Here is a 20,940-nt window from a genome sequence, read left to right as displayed (position 1 = left end):
TGTAGCACAAGTTGATCAGTAATTTGCAGCGTTCAGAAGCGAATACGCGACTAGAAATCGCGTATTGAACAATCGCATTTTGAATTCTGCATGCTTTAGATGCCATTTTTGCAATAATAAAGGCCAAACTAGCTCTTGTGCATAACATAAAAGTTATAGCCTTTTGAATTAGCTTTCCAATACCTTAAAAATTATCCAATTTGGAGCTCTCTAAACTGAGATATGACCAAAATACCAAAACCTGGTCAGAGCTCTCTTTTCAACTTTGGACAGCTGAGTTGAATTTCGGTATTTCAACTTTTGGACTATGAAAACGGCTGAATTGGACTTTGATATCTTCATACCAAGTGTAGATACTTCTCTTAGCTTCAAAATGGTATAAAGATCATCCCAATCCAATGTATGTAGCCCAAGATATAGCCAAAATACCAACAGATGCCAAAGCTGACTTTTGTTTGATTCTTTTGTCCACAAATTGCATTTCTCCTTTTACACTTCATATTTTATTTTCATCACTTTAAATCATCATCAATCATCCAAATATCTTCTCAATGATCTTCATTTGATGATTGAATCATTAAACCTACAAAATATGAAGTTTTTATCATAAAAATCCATAAAAATGCAATTTTTACGCTTTAAACCATAAAATGCATTTTTTCACTAGAATCTTAGTTAATTATTTATAAAACTAAATAAAACACACCAAAATTAACCAATAAAATACACTAAAAATACGTAAAATATATTCTTATCATTACCTATATGAACCTACTTCATGGGATCACCAATCACATAGGTTGGATTACCGTCTCTATTGACAACTTGTTGGTCGAAGTCCCATTTCTTTTGCAGTTTGAAGAATCAATTTTCTTCCTACGGGTTTAGTCAGAGGATCAGCCAAGTTCAACTCTGACTTTACATAATCAATGGAAATAATTTCATCTCTAAGCAGCTGTTTTACGACATCATGTCTCAATCTCATATGTCGACTTTTATAATTATGAGATTTATTTTTTGCAATAGCAATAGCCACTTGACAATCACAGTGTATAGACACAGGAGGCAACAGATCCTTAATAGGAGAAATATTGGTTAAGAAATTTTTTAACCAATCTGCCTCAGAACCAGTCAACTCCAGAGCTATGAACTCCGATTCCATAGTTGACCGAGCAATGATTGTTTGTCTGGTTGACTTCCATGCTACTGCACCACCACCAAAGGTGAACACATGACCACTAGTGGATTTTGTATCATTTGAATCAAAGATCCAATTAGCATCACTGTAACCCTCTAATACAGTGGGAAATCCACGATACAAGATACCAAAATTCATGGTACCTCTTAAATATTTCATTAGTCTGACTAATGCAAACCAATGCTAACGATTGAGATTGTGAGTATATCTACTCAATCTACATACAACATAAGCTATATCCGGTCTCGTGAAATTCATCAGATGCATCAGACTCCCAATAATCTGAGCATATTTAGACTGAGCAATTGGGTCACCATTATTTTTCTTTAACTGAGTGTTAGCGTCATAAGGAGTACTAACAGGTGTCACATCATAATTTTCAAACTTCCTAAGAAGTCTCTCTGTATAATGTTCTTGTGACAATATTATACCATCACCTCTCCTTATGATTTTAACACCCAATATCATTTTGGTTTCACCCATATCTTTCATATCAAAATTAGAAGATAAAAAATATTTAGTACTATTTACAATATCGAGACTAGTACCAAATATAAGCATGTCATCCATATACAAACTGATTATCACATATTGATCATTTATAATTTTGACATATACACATTTATCCACTTCTACAGACGAGAATCCATCTTTTATCAATACTTGATCAAATTTCTCATGCTATTGTTTAGGAGCTTGTTTTAGACCATAAAGAAACTTAATTAGTTTACAAACCTTATTTTCTTGTCCAGACACAATACATCCCTCAGGTTGAAACATATAAATTTCTTCTTCTAAATCACCATTTAAAAAGGCTGTTTTGACATCCATTTGATGAATAACAAGTCTATGGATAGAAGCTAAAGCAAATAAAACTCGAATAGACGCAATTCTAGTTACTGGTGCAAATGTATCAAAATAGTCAATATTTTGTTTTTGAGAAAACCCTTTTGCTACTAAACGAGCTTTGTAATTTTCTATAGAGCCATCAGAGTTATATTTTGTTTTAAAAATCCATTTGCAACCAATAGGTTTTGCACCAGGAGGTAAGTCTACCAAAATCCAAGTTTTATTTGTCAAGATAGAATGAATTTCAGATTTAATTGCTTCTTTTCAAAATTTACGATCAGGAGAAGAAATAGCATCGGAGTATGTTAAAGGATCATTATCAATAAGAAAAGTTTGAAAATCATTTCCATATAAAAATTCTTTTCTTGGCCTTTTGCTCATTCTTAATTCCTCAATTGGAATAATTTCCTTATTTATTTCAACAGGTGCATGAGAAATTTTACTAGACAGTGGAAAACTATGTTCAAAAAATTCAGCATTCTTTGTCTCAATAATTGTATTACAATCCAGCACATCACTTCTTAAAACAAGAAATCTATATGCAGCACTATGTTCAGCATATCCAATAAACATACAATCAGAAGTTTTAGAACCTAATTTTCTTTTCTTAGGTTCAGGCAACAATACTTTAGCAAGACACCCCATACTTTCAAATATTTCAAATTAGGTTTATAATTTTTCCATAACTCATAAGGGGTTTTGCCAGTTCTCTTATGAAGTATCCTATTTTGTAAGTGACATGCAGATAAGATAGCTTCTCCCCATAAATTATCAAGAGCATGAGAACTAACCAACATAGAATTCATCATTTCTTTTAGTGTTCTATTTTTCCTTTCAGCTACTCCATGAGATTCGGGTGAATAAGGAGGTATTATTTTGTGTATTATGCCTTCATGTTCACAAAATTTATCTAAGGCTAAATATTCGCCTCCTCTATCAGACCTAATTCTTTTTATCTTCTTATTACGTTGATTTTCTACCTCAGACTTATAAGATAAAAAGGTATTATGAGTATCATCTTTATTTCTAAGTAAATAAAGTTTAGTATATCTAGAGTAGTCATCTATAAAAGTAACATAATACCTATTTCCTCCTCTAGTCATAGTTTGTTTTAAATCACCTAAATCTGTGTGGATTAAATTTAATAGTTCAGTTTCTCTTTGAATAGTTATACAAGTCTTCTTTGTCATTTTAGTTTCTGCACATATCTCACATTTGTCCATTTTTTCATTAATACTAGAAATTAGACCACAAGATTGCATTTTCTTTATATAACTCATATTAACATGTCCTAATCTTGCATGCCATAAAGAAATTGAATCAACAATATAAGCAGAAGAAGAAGCATTCTCATTGATCACATTGAAAATGTTAAGTACAAAAAGTCTCTGGTTACAATAGCCTTTCCCTACAAACACATTATTTCTTGTCATCACAATTTTATCAGATTCGAATGACACTTTCACCCCAACTTTTCCGAGCAAAGCCACAGAAACAAGATTTGCCCGAATATTTGGAACATACAGCACATCATTAAGAGCCAAAGTTTTTCCTGAAGTGAGTTTCAAGAGTACTTTGCCCTTACCCAGAACTTTAGCAGTTCGTGAGTCTGCAAGGTAGACTATTTCTTCATCATCCCCTATTGAAGTATAGGAGGAAAACGCTTCTCAATTTGCATATATGTGCCGAGTAGCCCTAGAGTCTACCACCCATTCTTTAACATTAGCTGCAATGTTCACTTGAGAGATGACTGCAGCAATTATTTCATCTCCTTCGGTTAAATTAACCTTAGGAGGATTAACATTTGCTTTGTCACCTTTATTGTATCTATACTGGGCAGCATAATGTCCTGGCTTTCTACAATAATGGCAATTGCCTTTCTTTTTCTTAAAGTTGGCAATATTAGGTTTGTAGTTGGGATTTTTGGGTCTATTATACTGGGACTTATTGGCTTGCATATAGCTACAATACACGTCAAATAATTCATTTAAGAGTGTTTGTAAAATAGTATGCCGACATACCTTATTGGCATATTGCCAGAATTCTTGCTTCTTGACATCCGTAGTCGCCGTTGGTTATGCTTCTGTCAGTGCATAGGCTACTTCATGAATGTCAAGTAGAGAATGCTCACGGTCTTGTCATCTATTGAACTTTTCATTGGCAAAAACTTCAATTTTAGAGACGTCTGGAAAAGGCTTAGCAAATGGTATTGCGACTGCTGCTGCTGCGGATGAAGGTTGTGTGGTGTTAACACTGTCGGAGGCCATAGTTTCTTAGATTGTTGTCGAAACGGCCACAACAATGTTAACACTATCTGATTGAGTCGTGCATAGCACTGTCCTAAGAAACTATTTCATGAAATTGAAATGTCTCCCCAGGATTAAACAAGCCTTCTTCTATTTGTTGCGAACAAGAAAGACAAGCTTACTTCTTGTTGCAAACTAGAAGGACCAGAACTAGCAAATTAAAACCAGCAGATATAGAGAGAGAAGATGAGAACAGAATTGTCAGGAAGGTATCAACTGACAGAAATAAAAGAGAGAGAGAGATAGATAGAGCAGCTATCAGAAAGATATCAACTGAAACTGCTGGGGGTGATTTTCTGAGGAGGGAATGGATCCTATTTATAGATTTCAGAATGAGGTGAAACCCTTCTCACTTCCGATGTGGGACAAAGATTACAACTCTTCTCACTTCTCAATGTGAGACAGAGAAAGCAATACTTCTCACTTTTCGATGTGGGACAAAGAATATTTTTGAAATACTGTATATTTTACTACAGTATTAACTTGTTTACTTGTGCATGGTTGATTACATGTTGTTATCTGATCACCAATAGTAGATTTATAGTTGTTATTATTTAATGAGAATTGGTAGTAACAATGAAAAAACATGAGTAGAACTTGAGTTGTATGTTCATGAGAATAGAAATATATTCAAGTGGATTAATGTACATTTCACGAATTAAGTAAGAATAGAATTAGTTATTCACCAAGAGATTAGGCAAAACTAAACTGTTTTAAATCATTATTATCAGGAGAATGAGATTTTGGCATTTTTGGAAATGAATTCCTGGTTAAACAAGAGTAGTAACAAGTGTTAAATTCATTCCTTTTGATCTTTTGTGCCATAAGTGGAATCTACATTCCTAGATTCAAGTCTTTAGTGAATTTTTTTCATTTGTATCTTGCATTTATTAAATCAGACATTTAGGTAATAGCAATATAATTTTTCTGCTCAAATTCATTATTAGTCTAAATAATAGAGGAAATAAGGACCTAGTACTTGTAGACTTTGCTCCTCGTAGGATCGACCCGATTAATGCCTTAAACTACTAGTTAGGCCTGTATACTTGCAGTCAACGGGTAAAAATTGGAATTTAACTTGTACGTATATCAAAACCCCGTCAGCCTTACGTTGGCAGTGACTCTCATGCAGGCATGCTTACTCCAATGATTGTTTCCGAAATAGGGATGCAAACGAGTCGAGTCGAGTCGAGTTTTGATCTAATCGAGCCGAGCCTCTAGTTAATTTTATGAGGTTCAAACTCGAACTCGAACTCGATGAGCTCAAAATGTCAAGCTCGAGTTCGTGTTTGAACTTTAAAAATAAAAAAATAATAATAATTTTTTTAAAAAATAAAAAATAAAAAATTATTTTTAAAAATGAATAAAATAATAATTTTTTTTAACAAATAATAAAATATTAGGGATATATAAATCTAATTTTACTATTAAAATAAAAAATAAAAAAAAATATATAATCAAGTTCGCGAGCAAAATCGAGCTCGCGAGTGGAACTTAATGTTTTTGAGATTGAGCTCGAGTTTGAGCTCGACTTGATTAGCTCAAGCTTGATTCGAGCTTGTATTCTAGTCGCTCGCGATTTGTACAGCCCTATTTCGAAATATCAAAAGGTGTGCCTTTTTATGACCAAATATTCACTTATAATTTAGTCTTCCAATACTTTATGAATTATTTAAATGCAAATTTAGATTCCTCCTGTTACTTGTTTCATCCAAAAATTATAGGCATGATTTGGAATTGGACTTTTTATAGTTACACACAATCATGTATGAATGACGTGCCTTTGAATGAATTGATTATTACATATAACACACTAAATTTCGAAGTATTTGGAGTGTCATGGTAGTTATGAAAGTAAGACTCTGAATGACAAAATGGATAGTTGAGTAATATTTTGGATTGTTTTCAAATCACGATTTTTATTTTGAAACATCCAAAAAAAATAAAAGTATGCCATTAACACAATGTTTTGAAGTCGGATTGAATCGACCTGTTCGACTGGTCGAACTACGAATCGGCTGTGATACCAGTCTGATTCACTACCCACCAAAAAGTTATTTGAACCAATCAAATTCAGTCAAAATTTAGGCAAACCAATCAAAATAGATAAAAAAAAAAGGACTTTTGAACCGATTCCAATCAAATTTAATTTTTTAAAATTTCAAGGTCATATAAGTTACTTGATAATTAAAAAAATCCTTTGAATCGGATTGAACTGGTTCAACCAATTTTGAATCGTGAAGCGAAAGCTCATTAGATTCACTTAATGGTCTGAATTATAAACATTGCATTAACAATGTGCGGAGGAAGGAATTACAATGTTGCATCGATTGAGTCTTTCAAATTCTAATCCAAATGGCCTAATTTAATATATGTTCTTTTTCTGGATGGCTTAGTTGGAATTGACCCATTAATTATGTTCAATTACTTGTAACTAGAGAAATATGCTTCCAAATTACTAGGTCAAAACTTGATAATTTGCACAGCTAAACATATTTTATATTACTTTTAGTCACTTTTTAAATATTATAAGAAGAAAATGGTCTATTTTATCTAGAATTAGTTCTAAATGCTACTTAGTGCTTAAATGAGATTTTTGTCCCTTTTACTCGCATGTTTTGATTGTTTTTATAGAAGTTGGAATTGAACTTTATTTTGGACAAAAAATAAGATTGCAATACATTGATTGAAGTCCTAAAGTTCACTAATTTGGTGAGTTTCAAGGATGTTTTGAGTCACAAAACCAAGAAAATGAAGAAACTTATAGAAGAAAATGTTGGCTCGAATCTCTTCAAGAATCCAGCTGGAAATTTGGAGGGATTGCCGAAGGGATTTGAGGCAAAAAGTTTTGGCAAAACAGGGGGCCAATCCCTCCAAGAATCTGGCCGGAATTTTGGAGGGATTCTAGTCAAACTTTACGACTACAACTTGTTCAACTCTATCATTTCACATCTTTGGGGGGGACAATTTATAGTAGATTTGCAATTGTAAAATGGAGATTCTAGAAACAATCCTTGACCTTATTTCTTCTGTAATGACGAGTTTTATTTTGGAAGCCAAAATTGTTAACTAATTGGAACTATATTCACATGGAAAATACAAGTTAAAGACTTGAACATTTCTCTATAAATGGTGTTTGTATCTTTCATTTTGAGGAGAGTATGGAGAGTGGAAGAATACACCACAAAAATACAGCTTTAGATAGCTTTTTTTAGTTCTTTAGTTTGGGTTAGTATAAGATAGTTTAGATTAGTTAGATTCATCCTCTCTTATGCACAGTTAAACTTGGATGAAGATTGAGGAGCAAAGATGGAGAGTTCGATCTCATGTGACATGGGTGATATCTCACTTACCACTTTCTTTTTTGTATTAGATTTCATGTTTAGTTATTATACTAGTTTGAATTTTATTTTCATTATGTATTCCTAAAGTTTATGCCTTGGATTTTAGTTGAACTTTCTATGATTGTATTGTATTAATTTCTTGACTATTTGATGCTATTATTTTGAACAAGTTATTTAGTACTTTTAGTTTTATAATGATGATTAACCGGTCATTATTTATGATAATCTTAAGGTGTTAGATTTGCAATGATAATTAAAATTTAACACTTGTTCAAGAAAATGCTAAACCTAAGAAATACATTCATGAGAGTGGATGTGCACTTTTTGTGTTTTTTGTGCCTTTGTTTCACATAATTTCATAGAGGTAATAAACTTGTAGCTAATTTCATAGCCATAAGAGTAGGTATGGATTAGTTATAAGTATAGTTAATTCATTATGAGAGTAGGTTTCATATACATAAGGAAATTACACCATAACTAGCCAAAGTAGCAGTGTTGAAGGATCCAAAAATTTTACTTGCATGAGTAGTTAGAGATACCATGATCTAAGAAACATTTATTTGTTTTTTTTTTGCACATTTTAGTGTAGTTTTATTTCCTTCAATTTTCTAATCATCTAAAAAATAAAGGGACTTCAGTAGTGCCGGTAGTTATCTATTCTTTCCTGTGGATTTGATCCTTAATACTCTGTACTCAATCACGACCTGTATACTTGCAGAAAATTACGTGTGAGATATTTAAAAATTTATAAATGTAAAGCTTAACTATGGATTGAGCTTAATATTTTATGTATGCCCCACGCTTGTCACGCAAAAGAATCACTGATATGGTAAAAAATTCCTTTAGTTTTTTACTCAAAGGTTAGGAACCATGACTTCAATTTCTTACATATTCCTATAGTCAATTGCCCACACATCAATAAAACATGGCTACAAAGTTATCTAAGGATTGCCGAAAGCCCATATGCTAAAGATTTAAAATGAGACCAACCCAAAGCTAACCGTTTCAAAGCATCATAATGGACTTTCTAAGAAAAGGCCGATGAACTTTGCACCCTAACTAGTGCAAATGTACCCATAGGATGGGTTTACTCTTTTGGATATACATGAATTGGATCTGTTGGGAGGTGACTTGCACTTATGGAACATCGAAAGTCAGAAAAGTTTCTCTTCTATTGGTACTTATAATTGGAGAGGTATGCAACTGAGTGAGCTAGTAAGCTGTTCGAGCCGTTGTGTCACGGAGGTGTTTGCATTAGTTTGGGCTATTCATGCGTTTTCTTCTATCAAACGTTTTAAGCCTATGAACACTTACTATTCTAATACTTCATACTCTTCTTATTCATAATACATGGAGGTCGGTCCTTTTACCAAATTACATAAATCTGGTGTTTATCTCTTTGATTTATTTCTACTTTGCTATTGTCTCTGTGGGATGTCAAGAGCCATTTTATCCTTTTCTTTTGTGAAATTTTAGGACTAGCCCTTACAAACTTGTATAAGTTCTAAGAGTCCTTTTATCCTCTTTATAAATAATCTAGCTTGGAGTGGCCATTACAAATTGGTATAAAAGACTCTAGGGTTCTGCGGCAATAAAGATGACAAGAAAGACTGCTCTCGAGAAATTCAATCACGGTGTCAATTTTGAAATACTGCAGCTCAAGTTGGAGCCCATTTGGTTTAAGATGGAGCTGCCATGAGTGGAGAAAAAGCCAAAGAAGATGAATGATGACTATTTTTGCGAGATAGATAAGAATGTGGAAATCGTTTTTCATAATAAATCTCTGCTTTAGTGAGATTTTATGATGAATCACCACTAAGATTTCGGCTAAAGCTATTTAGGATAAGAATAGAACTTTGTATACAAAGAAGAGAGTAGAGAGTCAATTTTATTTGAAGAAAAGCTTGCTTGTACTTTGGATGATTGCATGTATGTCTATATACTTACATCTTGATAAATTTAATTCCAACATTGTAGATTTCGAGAGATAGATGTAAAAAGTATTGATATATACAGGGAATAAAACTTTTACAATAGCAAATTTAAATCTAAGCCTAAATCTAAACACAAAAATAAGTAGTACAAATATTGTCACAGAAAGGGGTACATTTTGTTTGAATGCTTTAAATCAAGAAAAGCGTAACAGAGAAATCGTGTAAGGAAAATGTTAAAGCCATTGAAGCCAATGTTTTGAACTTGTCATCAGAGACGAAAATATTTTGTTTGTGATTGATGTCAAAATAAGAACTAAAAATGAGTGGGTTTTAGATTCAAATTACCCTAATCACGTGTCCAATATAATTTTCTTTTTCACTTGTAAATCCGGTAATGGTAAAGCTGTTTTGATGGGTACATATTACAGAAAACAAGATTGCAATTAAAATTAAAATAACTTATGAGAGTATTTATAGTTGTCAAAATGATCCAAGGTCAAAATAAATACTATAAAACTTAAGAATAGTGCTATAGTATAAGGGCATTTATTGATAATAACTATACAAATTATTTTAAAACAAAGGGTTTGTTTAGAAGGTGTGTTTTTTGAATATTTGTATAAATTTTACTATAACTTACTGTAGAATTAATAGAATTTTTTTTTGTATATTTAAGGGTTTGTGAAAATTTTAAAAGCTTTCCTTTTTTTTAAAAATTTTCTTTTCCTTTTCTTTCTCTTTTTCTTTTTTTCTCCTCCTTCCTTTTCTCTCCTCATCTTCTCTTCCTTTGCTCATATAACAACAGCTATGGAGTTTTTGGTGGCTTTGCCATCGCCGGCCACTAGCTTCTTCATTGACAAAAATTCACCCTCCACTCCATTTTTCGTGTATATTCCATTTCCAGCATTAGTTTTTAGAAAAAAACGAATAAAATTAGTCAAATTTTGAAGAACAATTGGTAGACAAAAAATTTTTCCCTATTTTCTTCCTCTCTCTTCTCCATTCTTCTCCCTCCCTCACCCCTGCCACGACCCTCCCTCCCCTACCTCAATCTGGACCAGGTTCTCTCTCCCTCCATCCCTCACCCTTTTGATCGGGGTGGGGGAGGGTTGGTCCACATCAGGGTAGGGGAGGGTGGGTGGCAGAAGGGTGAAAAGAGAGAGGGGGTGAGGAGAAGGGGAAAGAGAGAGGAGGGGAGGGGGGAAGAAAATGAGGGGAAAGGGGGTAGTAGGAGAAGGGGGCAAGGGAGGAGGTGGGGGAGAAGAGACAAGAGGAAGAGGGGGAAGGGGAGAGGAGAGGAGAGGAGAGGAGGAAGAGGGAGGGAGGGAGGAGGAGGGAGAGAGAGAGGGAGCGAGCAAAAAAGGAAAAAAAAGAGCTGTTGGCGTCGATGCTGGCGTTAGTGCTGGTAGAGGTGGCTATCAGTGGCGGCCAACGGCGAAGGTGGTGGTAGACTGAGGTGTGGAGAGGAAGGAGTAAGAAGGGAATTTTTTTTTTTTTAAATGTACAGAAACGTTGTATACAAATACCATATGAAGTAGCGGACTAGGATTTGATAATGATATGATTCTGAGAAACCAAATTTAAGGTGAGACTTACTTTTTCAAACTTTTATGATGGATGAATACTAATATTTAAAAGTTATATTTGAAAGCTTCCATTTTATAAGGAAGAGTTTAACAATTTGTACAACTATGCTTTATCTGTACATGAATTTAACAATGTTAAGTACAACTATCATTAATCTTGTAACTGATTACGAGCGGCATTCATAAATAAATAAACAATGGTGGAATTTTAGATTTGGTGATAAAGTGGATCATGAACAAATATAAAAGGTAGATCTATAATGACGAGTAAGTATTAAGATTTTGAGAAAAAATATTTAATTGAAGCATGGATACTGATTGTAAAACCGTTTAGAAACTAGATTAGGAAAAAAATTTAATGCAAATCTTTGACACGTGGAAGCTAATTGAACAATTGTTCAGAGGCTTGATTTGGTAAGTTTTAAATGCGTTAGATTGCGGTTAAATATGATTCCAATGTGAATTAATTTTTTTCCATATAAGACAAGGTCACAATAGGAAAAGCGGCATCAATGGCATGAAGAAAACCCTATAAATACCACTCTTCTTCTCAAATATTGACATTGTGAATCGATCAGATCAAGTCACCAAAAGGTTCCTGTAGTTGAAATGGAGAAAAAGAACAATCTCCATGATAACTTCTCAAAGCGTCGCAATGACCTTTTCATGAAAGCCAGCAAACTTTGCACTCTTAATGGTGCAGAACTTGCTCTGTTGGTGTTCTCGCCTGGAAAAAAGGCTTACGCTTTTGGTCATTCATCTTTCGAATCTGTCATTGATAAGTTCCTTGGAAACAAGCCATCACCTAGCATCCACGGTGGCACTGATCACCATGTTGTTGCCAATCACCATGGTGATAACATTTCTGAGCTCAATAAATTTATCGACCTTAAAAAACAATTGAAAGCCAACAAAAAACGTGAAGAAGTTCTTGTTCAGATGATACAAGAAGGCCAGCGCAAGAATTGGTGGCAGGCTCCAATTGAAGAGATGAATCTGGAGCAACTTCTGAAGTTGGAGAAGGCACTGAAAGGACTTAAAAAGAAGATTCAGGATGAACTTAAGCGCCAGATTTAGGCAGCAGAAATATCTCAGTTCTTGTTTGAGAATGTAGTTTTTGAAAAAGATAAAGGGTCCTTTCAATGTTAAACCCTAATGGATTCCCCTAATTACCGAGCTATGTTTGCAAATCTTTCAATACATATAAGATTGTGGTCTCGACTCTTGAGTTATTCTCATGTATCTTTTTTTTTTTTTTTGAATTATGTCAAAGTAATTCTAAGTCTTTGTTGCATGGATCTCTTCTAATAAGGTGCCCTAATCATGTGTCAGGGCAAAACCTCAATTCAAAGTTTTCGCTTGCTATAAGTTTTTGTTGTGTCCTGTGCATCCAGTTTTAAGGTTGTAATGTATTCGATATCGAGACCCTAAATAAAATTGTTATTTATCTTTAGTAAAGTTTTTTTTTTTTTTGCGCCCTTTGCTCATTGATCATGAAACACTGGTATTTGATTGAAGTATGAAATTTTATGAAAAATTTAATTTTCCATTCATGTAAATAGGAAGAATATATAGAAAGCATAACATCTTTTAGTTTCCTTATATTCAACTATATTAATTTCTCTCTTCCTTTACACTGTCTTTCTTCTGGATTATCCTATGCACAATGTGAAAAAAAAAAAACATATACAAAGGCTTTTGATTTTCAAATCCATCACATAATTCGTAAGGAAAAATGTAAACTCATTTGTCTAGTCAGGGTTTAGTTCTTCCCATAAATGACTAAATTAATAACTTTTATCATTTTAATTGCACCCACTTTTTTTCCTTAATTGCCTCCATTTTGTTGAAATAATAAAAAAAAAACAGATTGAGTTGTCGTGATTATCTACAACTTTTATGTTTTGGTAAGAAATGACTAAATCGAATGGTTTGGGTTGCCATCGAACAAACACTTGCCCTTTAAAGGATTTGATTGACCTGCGCCACGTTTGTTGGGTAAACGATTTTTTCGCCTTTACTCGCTTCTTATGGTAGCAAGAGAAGGTTGGACCATAAGGTGAGGGCCCGCTTTATAGTTTAATTTTTCAAAATAAAAAATTAAAGAATCATATTAACAAATTTCATATTGTGTCCTACATGTTGATCCAAGGATCTGATTAAATATAATTTGCTGAAGAAAACCCTCATCCAAAAAAAAAAAAAAAAAAGATCATGTGAAAACGATATAGTAGCATAAATTATCATTAATTCTCCAATCTCCAATGCCACTCAACCAAAAAGAAACTGTAAAAACATGAAACACTTCTTCAACATAATTTTTATCCGAATAGTTTTGTCATGCATTTCAAAAATTTTGATAATAAGCAAATATGTGACATTGCAGACCCAAAAGTTATAGTTTTATTGACCACCTGATATATATTGTTAAATTGTTTAAGCAATCACGATAGAAACCCCAACTTAAAAGATAATATTATTTTGGATGTTAAATTGTTTAAGCAATTACGATGGAACCTTAGCTCTATCCTAAGGGGTATGGTGTGTGTGTGTGTGTGTGTATTTTCATTCTGCATGAAGGCATGGTTTGGGTTGGGCACAATTGCATATGGTTGTTATACATTTTTTTTGGTTTAAATTTGGTGTAGATCTACATGTACAGATGTTGTTATATGTTGCAATTTGTGTACAGGAACAAAATTTACATGTACGAAAAAATTATATGAGTATCTATAGATTGTTTAAAAATTACAAAAACCCAACTAAACCTATTCTCTAAGTTATGAAGATAGATTTTCACCTAGTGAAGAATTGAGCTTTTTCCATAGATATGGACTCGTTTTCTGTGAATTTCTTAATTTCCTCATTGTCTTGTCTGCACTATTTCCACAAATGTCATGCATTCTGAAACGTCATGCTCTTGAACCTATTAACGAGGCAAGTGATACAACAATGGTTAAAACCATCAATTACACTTACATTTCTTGAGCTGGAGCCTGGAAGGTACGAGTAAGGTTTATTATCCACTATCCAGTGTTTTAGGAGTACGTGAATCTTGAACATATTTTGCAATTTGGATAATCAAAATCAGATGGACTGAAATGGGACACAAGTATACGGGGAGAAGATTCAGATGGAATTCTTCTTCCATCTGATCAAGAGAGGCCCTGCCCTGGTGTCGAGTAACTTCGTCATACTTTTATTATTTAAAAAAAAAAAATGCACAGTAAAAGTTGACATGCTTTCTTGTTCTATAGTCTGTCTATTCCACAAGTTCGGATTCTCTATCCTTTCTTCTATGTCGATCTCTATTCCACACTCTATTTTTTCACCATGTGTAATTTTATGTTGAATGCTATTGTGAATATATTATGTTCTGCATTCAAACGTCGTGAAAAACTAGACGATGCAATGGCTATTATCATAAGAAGTATGCAAAAGATCTGGATCTTATTCTTCTTCTCTCATTGACTTTAAAACCTAGTCATTTTATGTGTAGCACATTGCATATGGTTTATCCCTAATTTGGGCAAATGATCCATAAGTCCGATATGCTCTTCAAATTCGCAAAGTATGTAAATAAATCCAATTAGACCCACGTATTTTAGCATTTCGATTAATTGAAACTAGCCTACAATAACAGCCTTTTTGTCTTTTTATTTTTTGCCAAACTTTATGAAATTAATATCAGGGCACAAAAGAAGCATTGTCACCCTGCAATCAGAGCCTATCCTGTGACTAAGATGTTGAAAGTGTGTTTGCCTATCATTAAACAATGTTTTAAAAGGTGAGAGCATTGAGTGGAATGTTTTATGTCCGCGCAAGTAAGGCGAAAGTCCTGAAGCATGGAACTCAAGTTCCACAAATTTTGATTTTTTAAATACATAAAAAATAAAATATATAATAATGTTACAAATTACAATATTCATACATATATGTATGGATGTATATTACTAACAAATACAAAAAATTGATAAAATTAAGAAAATTATAAAAAAATATTATTGCTATCTAACAAGTAAAATTATAAATTTCGCTAATTTCTGGTCTGGTCTAGGTCATTAAAAAAAATTATACCTAAAATTATAACTTTCGCAAATTGGTCTAAATATCACTAAACTATGTACTTGTACTGATCTAGGTCATTAAACTATTTTCTTAGCCAAAAATGTTACTGAACTAACCAAAATGCATGGTTTGTGTCATTCTGTGTCATTTGGCCATCAAAACAAATAGAATGGATATCATGTGACTTGTAAGCTTGGTTTTTGAAGGGCAAAATCGTCGATTTAGCTTTTTGGTTGATGTTTGTCTTCTGCCCGCGTGAACATTATAGATAACAATCAGGCTCCATTCTCCTTTCCACCCTAAGGCCCTTGTGAATTTTGTTCAAATTTGAAGTGAATTTTTCCTTACTGTCTCCACACCATTAGCCAGCAAATGGCAGGGATTCATAATCATTGTTTTTTGAGGTTTTTTTGCCTTCCAAGAAAAGGAAGAGGATTTTTTTTTCAAGTTTTCTCTTTGTCATTTTTACAAATAGGTTTTGGGCCTTACGTAAAATGAAACTTTTTGTTCAAACTTGTTTCTTGCTTTCCCAAAACTGCAACCAATAAAAGATCAGCCAAAAAAAAAAAAAAAAAAAAACATGAAACCTCTCCAATACTTTTCCTTCCTTTTGTCTGCGGTTCGCTCAACATGAACTGGGCCTAATTTAAACCTTCTCAAATTTTCCCTTCTACCGTAAACTCCAAATTAGGCATTCAAGTTTTGACGATCTAAATCAAAGCTATAGCAAGGCAGCAACTTGCGCATAGAATCTCTCATAACTGTTTGTGGCTAGATCTTCGATGTCGACAGTTGGGTTCGGCTCTTTATTCATGAGGAGAGGAGGAGGATTAATTGCTAGGGCTTTATCACGATCTCCGCTACTCGGTATCTTTGTTCTGGTAAAGCTTTTAGAAAATTTCACTAGACATTTGCAATTTGGCGCGAAAAGAAAGAGGTTTTCTTCACGGTCACAAAAATTTCACTGGTGACTTGAGCACCCTTCCTTCCCAATCATAAACCTATCTAAAACAACAAATCCTTAACTCAGAGTTGAAACCATGCCAGTTCAAGACTATATTGAAGCTATAATTTTTTAGTCTATTTTTGGGTTTTGAGGGGAGGAAGTTTTAAACTTTTCTCTGCTGCTAACGGTTGAGAGAGAAAAAGAGAGGATATGTGAGTTACGAGGGAGAAAAACTTCAAGCAAAAGTTGTTTAGTCGAGTTTACCCCTAAAAAAATCAACTTGCAAGTCACGTGACATCTCTTCCATTTGTTTTGACTGTCAAATTATAGGGAATGACATAAAACATGCAATTTGATTAGTTCAGTGACATTTTCGATTAAGAAAATTGTTTAATGACCTAGACTAGTACAAGTGTACAGTTTAGTAACATTTGGCGCAATTTGCTCTTTTTAAATTCCGCCCCCTCCCCCCGATATTAAAAAAAATAAAAAACCATTAAAAATGAGTAAATGACCAAAAAGGTCACCAAACTATGTAAAATTACACCAGTTGCTCACTCAACTTTTGTTTTTACCAAAAAGGTCACTAATCTATTTAGAATGAGCCTTTCACGTCATTCCAGTGAGATCAACTCTTTTGTAACCGAAAATAAACATGTATTACTTGCCAACATAGATTTTCAAGGACAAAAATGTCCAAAAAATAATTAAGACATACTTTTCCATTGCAAATTGTGCTATTCTACTCTCCTTCTGGCCCACACCACCCTCTTAAACCCTCACCATCATTTCCTTTTCCCCTCCCTCCACCTATACCACCTCTCCAACCATCCTACCCCGCTATCCCTACCACATCTTATCCCACTCATTCACTTTTCCTCATCCCTGCCATCCTATAGCCTCTTTCTCTCCCTCTCCTCTTCCCCACGCACCTTCCTTCACCTCTTTCCCCTTCATCCTGATAAGAGTATATTTTATGTATTTTTAAGTGTATTTTATCAGTTAATTTCAGTAGTTTAATCTAGTTTAAAACTAAAATAATTAGGGTTATGGTAAAAATATATAATTTTTATTAAAGTGGCTAACATTGCATTTCTATTGATTTTAAGGGTAAAAACTTCATTTTATTGCAGGATCAATGATTTAATCATCAAAGAGTATGAATTGAGAAGAAATCTGAAGATTTGTGATGGATTGAAGTGGATAAAGAAGTAATGAAGTGAAAAATGCTTAATTGAAGAAATGCAGTTCAAGACAGTTTTGACATTCTTCGGTATTTCGGCTATATCTGGAGCTACACATATCGAATTGAGGTGATTTTTATACCAATTTGAAGCTAAGAAAGAGATCTAGATTTGGTATGAAAACATCGAAATCCAATTTTGTTGTTTTCATGAACAAAAAGTCGAAATACAGAAGTTGCATTTTATGGACGAGACTGAAACAGGGGTTTGACCAGGTGATAGTATTTCGATCATATCTCAGTTTACAAAACTCCGATTTGGATGATTCTTAAAGAATTATAAAGCTAATTCAAAGGGCTACAACTTTTATGTTTTTCACAAAAGCTAGTTCGGCCTCCATCATAGAGAAAATAGCAGTTGAATCGAGCCAAAAACACAGAGTTGAAAATGCGAGTCAACAAAACGTGGCTTGAAGCCACGTTTTGTTGAGTCGCGTTTTGTAGCCGAAATTCTGCAATTTGCTCAGCCATTTCTCTTGTGTTCATACTACTTTCCAGCTTTATTTAACAAGGGAATTCGGTTGCACATGCTTCAGAAGACAAAAGGGCAGATAATAAGGCTTATTGTCAAGTCAAAAACAATGGTTATTGACTATCTTAATAATTGCAGAATTGAGAATCAATCAAGAAAATATTTACAGGTGGAAAAGTGAGTTTTTGAGCAGTTTTTATGCAGAGGAACATGAAGAGGTCTGGACATTGAGAAGTTAGCTATTTTTCTGGTAGACATATTCTCTCTAGCTAGCAGATTTTGTAGAGCACTTTGAGACTTCATTTTTGTAATCATCTAGTGCAAATCATAGCAGATTTTGGGGAGGCTTCACCAATTAACTTGGCTAAGCTATCTTTCTCCTTCTTGTACATATGATGTTTTTCATTAATGAAGTTATGAGTTTGCTTGCTATATCATTCATGAGTAGCTAATTTTCTATATCTAGGAAGTAGTTGAAACTTATGGCCAAGTGATATGAATTGAATGTGATTTACACTTGTTGCATCTTGTATTAAATTGTCTACTTGTTCATGTTTTATTACTTGTTATTGTTTGATCACCAATAGCAGGTTTATAGTTGTTATTACTCAATGAGAATTGGTAATAATAATGGATAACATGAGTAGAGCTTGAGTTGTTAATTCATGAGAATAGAATTACACTCAAGTGAATTAAATTTGCATTTCATACATGAACAAGTACAGTTTTAGTTTCACCAAGATATTAGGGAAAACTAGGCTGTTCTAGACCATTTTTATCATGAGAATGAAATTTGGCATTAATGGAAATGAATCCTTAGTTAAACAAGAGTAGTAACAAGTTGTAAATTCATTCATTTGGATCTTTGTGCCATAAGTCGAATCTACATCCCTAGATTCAAGTCTTTAGTGAATTTTTCTCCATTTGTATCTTGTATTTATTAAATCAGACATTTAGGTAATAGCAATATAATTTTTCTACTCAAATTCATTGTAAGTCTAAATAATAGAAAAAATAAGAACCTAAAACTTGTAGACTTTGCTCCTCGTGGGATCGACCCGATTAATGCCCTAAACTACTAGTTAGACCTGTATACTTGTAGTGAAACGGGTGTATTTCGGATTTGTTAACTTGTACGTATATTAAAAACCTGTCAAGTTTTTGGCGCCGTTGCCGGGGAGCGGCAATATTAGGGCCTAATAATCTCTATTAATTTAGACAGCTTTACTCTTATTAGTTAAGCTGTTTATAGTTAATTTTTCATTTCAATCAGTTTTTGATAATTGAAGTTGCATAATCTCTCTTATTTCTGTTTGTAGTGTATACACCGAGCATCTCGAAAAGTTGTACCTTTTGATCCAGAAATTGAGAGGATACTACGTAGACAAAGAAGGCATACACCACAGCAAGTGGAACAAAAGGTTTGGCAACCGATAGAGGAAATCTTAATAGAGCTACGATTTGAGGAAGAGATGCCCGAAAATGAAGCAAATAGGTGAGTTCTACGAGATTTTGCTCTACCGGAAACACAAGGATCTCAAACAAGCATAGCAAGACCTACGGTAAATGCTAACAATTTTGAGATTAAACCATCACTTATACAAATGGTTCAACAATCTCAATTTGGAGGTAATGCAGTAGAAGATCCTAATTCACACTTAGCTACATTCTTGAAAATATGTGATACAATTAAAATGAATGGAGTTAGTGATGAAACTATAAGGCTAAGATTGTTCCCATTTTCATTGAGAGATAAAGCTAAACTTTGGCTACACTCTCATGCTCCTAACACTTTCACCACATGGGATGATTTGTCAAGAGCATTCTTGAATAAGTATTTTTCACCAGGTAAGACTGCTAAGTTAAGAATGGATATCACTAGTTTTAACCAATTGGAAGGTGAATCATTATATGAGGCATGGGAAAGATTTAGAAATTTGTTTCTGAAATGTCCACATCATGGACTGCCGGAGTGGTTAATCATACAAACCTTCTATAATGGCTTATTTTTTTCTACTAAAACTATGATTGATGCAGCTGCAGGTAGAGCTTTAATGGGTAAATCACCCCAAGAAGCTCAGAATTGGATAAAAGAAATGGCTGCAAATAACTACCAATGGACCAATGAGAGAGGTAATACAAGACGTCACGCAAGTATGATAGAAATGGAGACTCTCAATATGCTGAGTGTTCAAATGAATAAAGTAATGAAGTTGCTAAGTAGACAAGGTGGAATTGGTCCAAATTCATCTAATGCACATGTAGCTTGTTGTTCTATATATGGAGGTGAACATGATACTAATGAATGTGTTGATTCTGAATAGGTACAATTTGTCAACAATTACAATCGTAATGCTCAAAATAACCCCTACTCGAACACTATAATCCGACGTGGAGAAATCATCCAAAATTTGGATGGAAAGACCAAAGCAATCAATTAAGGCCAGCCAACCCATCGGGATTCCAACCAAGACAACCACAAGCTGAAACTAAACAAGGTTGGGAGATTGCAGTGGAAAAACTCGCTAAGATTACTTCGGACGGATTTGAGCGAGTAAAAGGAAGATTGGACCAACTTATACAATGTACAGGAATGTAGAGGTCCAAATTGACCAAATTGCTAGTTCTTTGAACAATCGAAATCAAGAAGAACTACCTAGCAAAACGGAGGTTAATCCCAAGGAGCAAGTTATGGCCATTACTCTTCGTAGTGGTAAACAATTAGAAGATCCTCCAGTGGTGAAAGTTGAGAAAGGTGAGAGTGAAAAACAAGAATAAAAACAGAGGAACCAAGAGGCGATAGTGGAGGAAAATAGCCTGGAGAAACCAAGAGAAAGTCAGCCATCATCTTCCACTACCATTTCGATACCTCCTACGGTTCCATTTCCACAAAGACTCAAGCAGAATAAGTTTGATAAAGATTTTGAAAAATTTGTTAAAATCTTCAAACAATTGCATATTAACATTCCTTTTCCCGATGCTATTTTGCAGATT

At 33.8% G+C, this 20,940-nt stretch overlaps 1 non-coding gene and 1 pseudogene across 1 annotated transcript; both read right to left on the bottom strand.

The window, feature by feature from the left end:
* LOC140016893 (uncharacterized) overlaps positions 1-20,940 on the bottom strand; it is a 174,315-nt pseudogene that overhangs the window by 15,390 nt on the left and 137,985 nt on the right.
* Positions 19,806-19,912, bottom strand: LOC113719663 (small nucleolar RNA R71). Its single transcript, XR_003454967.1, has one exon. It is a non-coding gene; the product is annotated as a small nucleolar RNA R71 (small nucleolar RNA).

Source organism: Coffea arabica, chromosome 1e, assembly GCF_036785885.1.
Source record: "Coffea arabica cultivar ET-39 chromosome 1e, Coffea Arabica ET-39 HiFi, whole genome shotgun sequence".
Lineage (NCBI taxonomy): Eukaryota > Viridiplantae > Streptophyta > Magnoliopsida > Gentianales > Rubiaceae > Coffea > Coffea arabica.
Note: the sequence above shows the minus strand (reverse complement) of the source record. Positions and strands in the feature narration are given on the sequence as shown.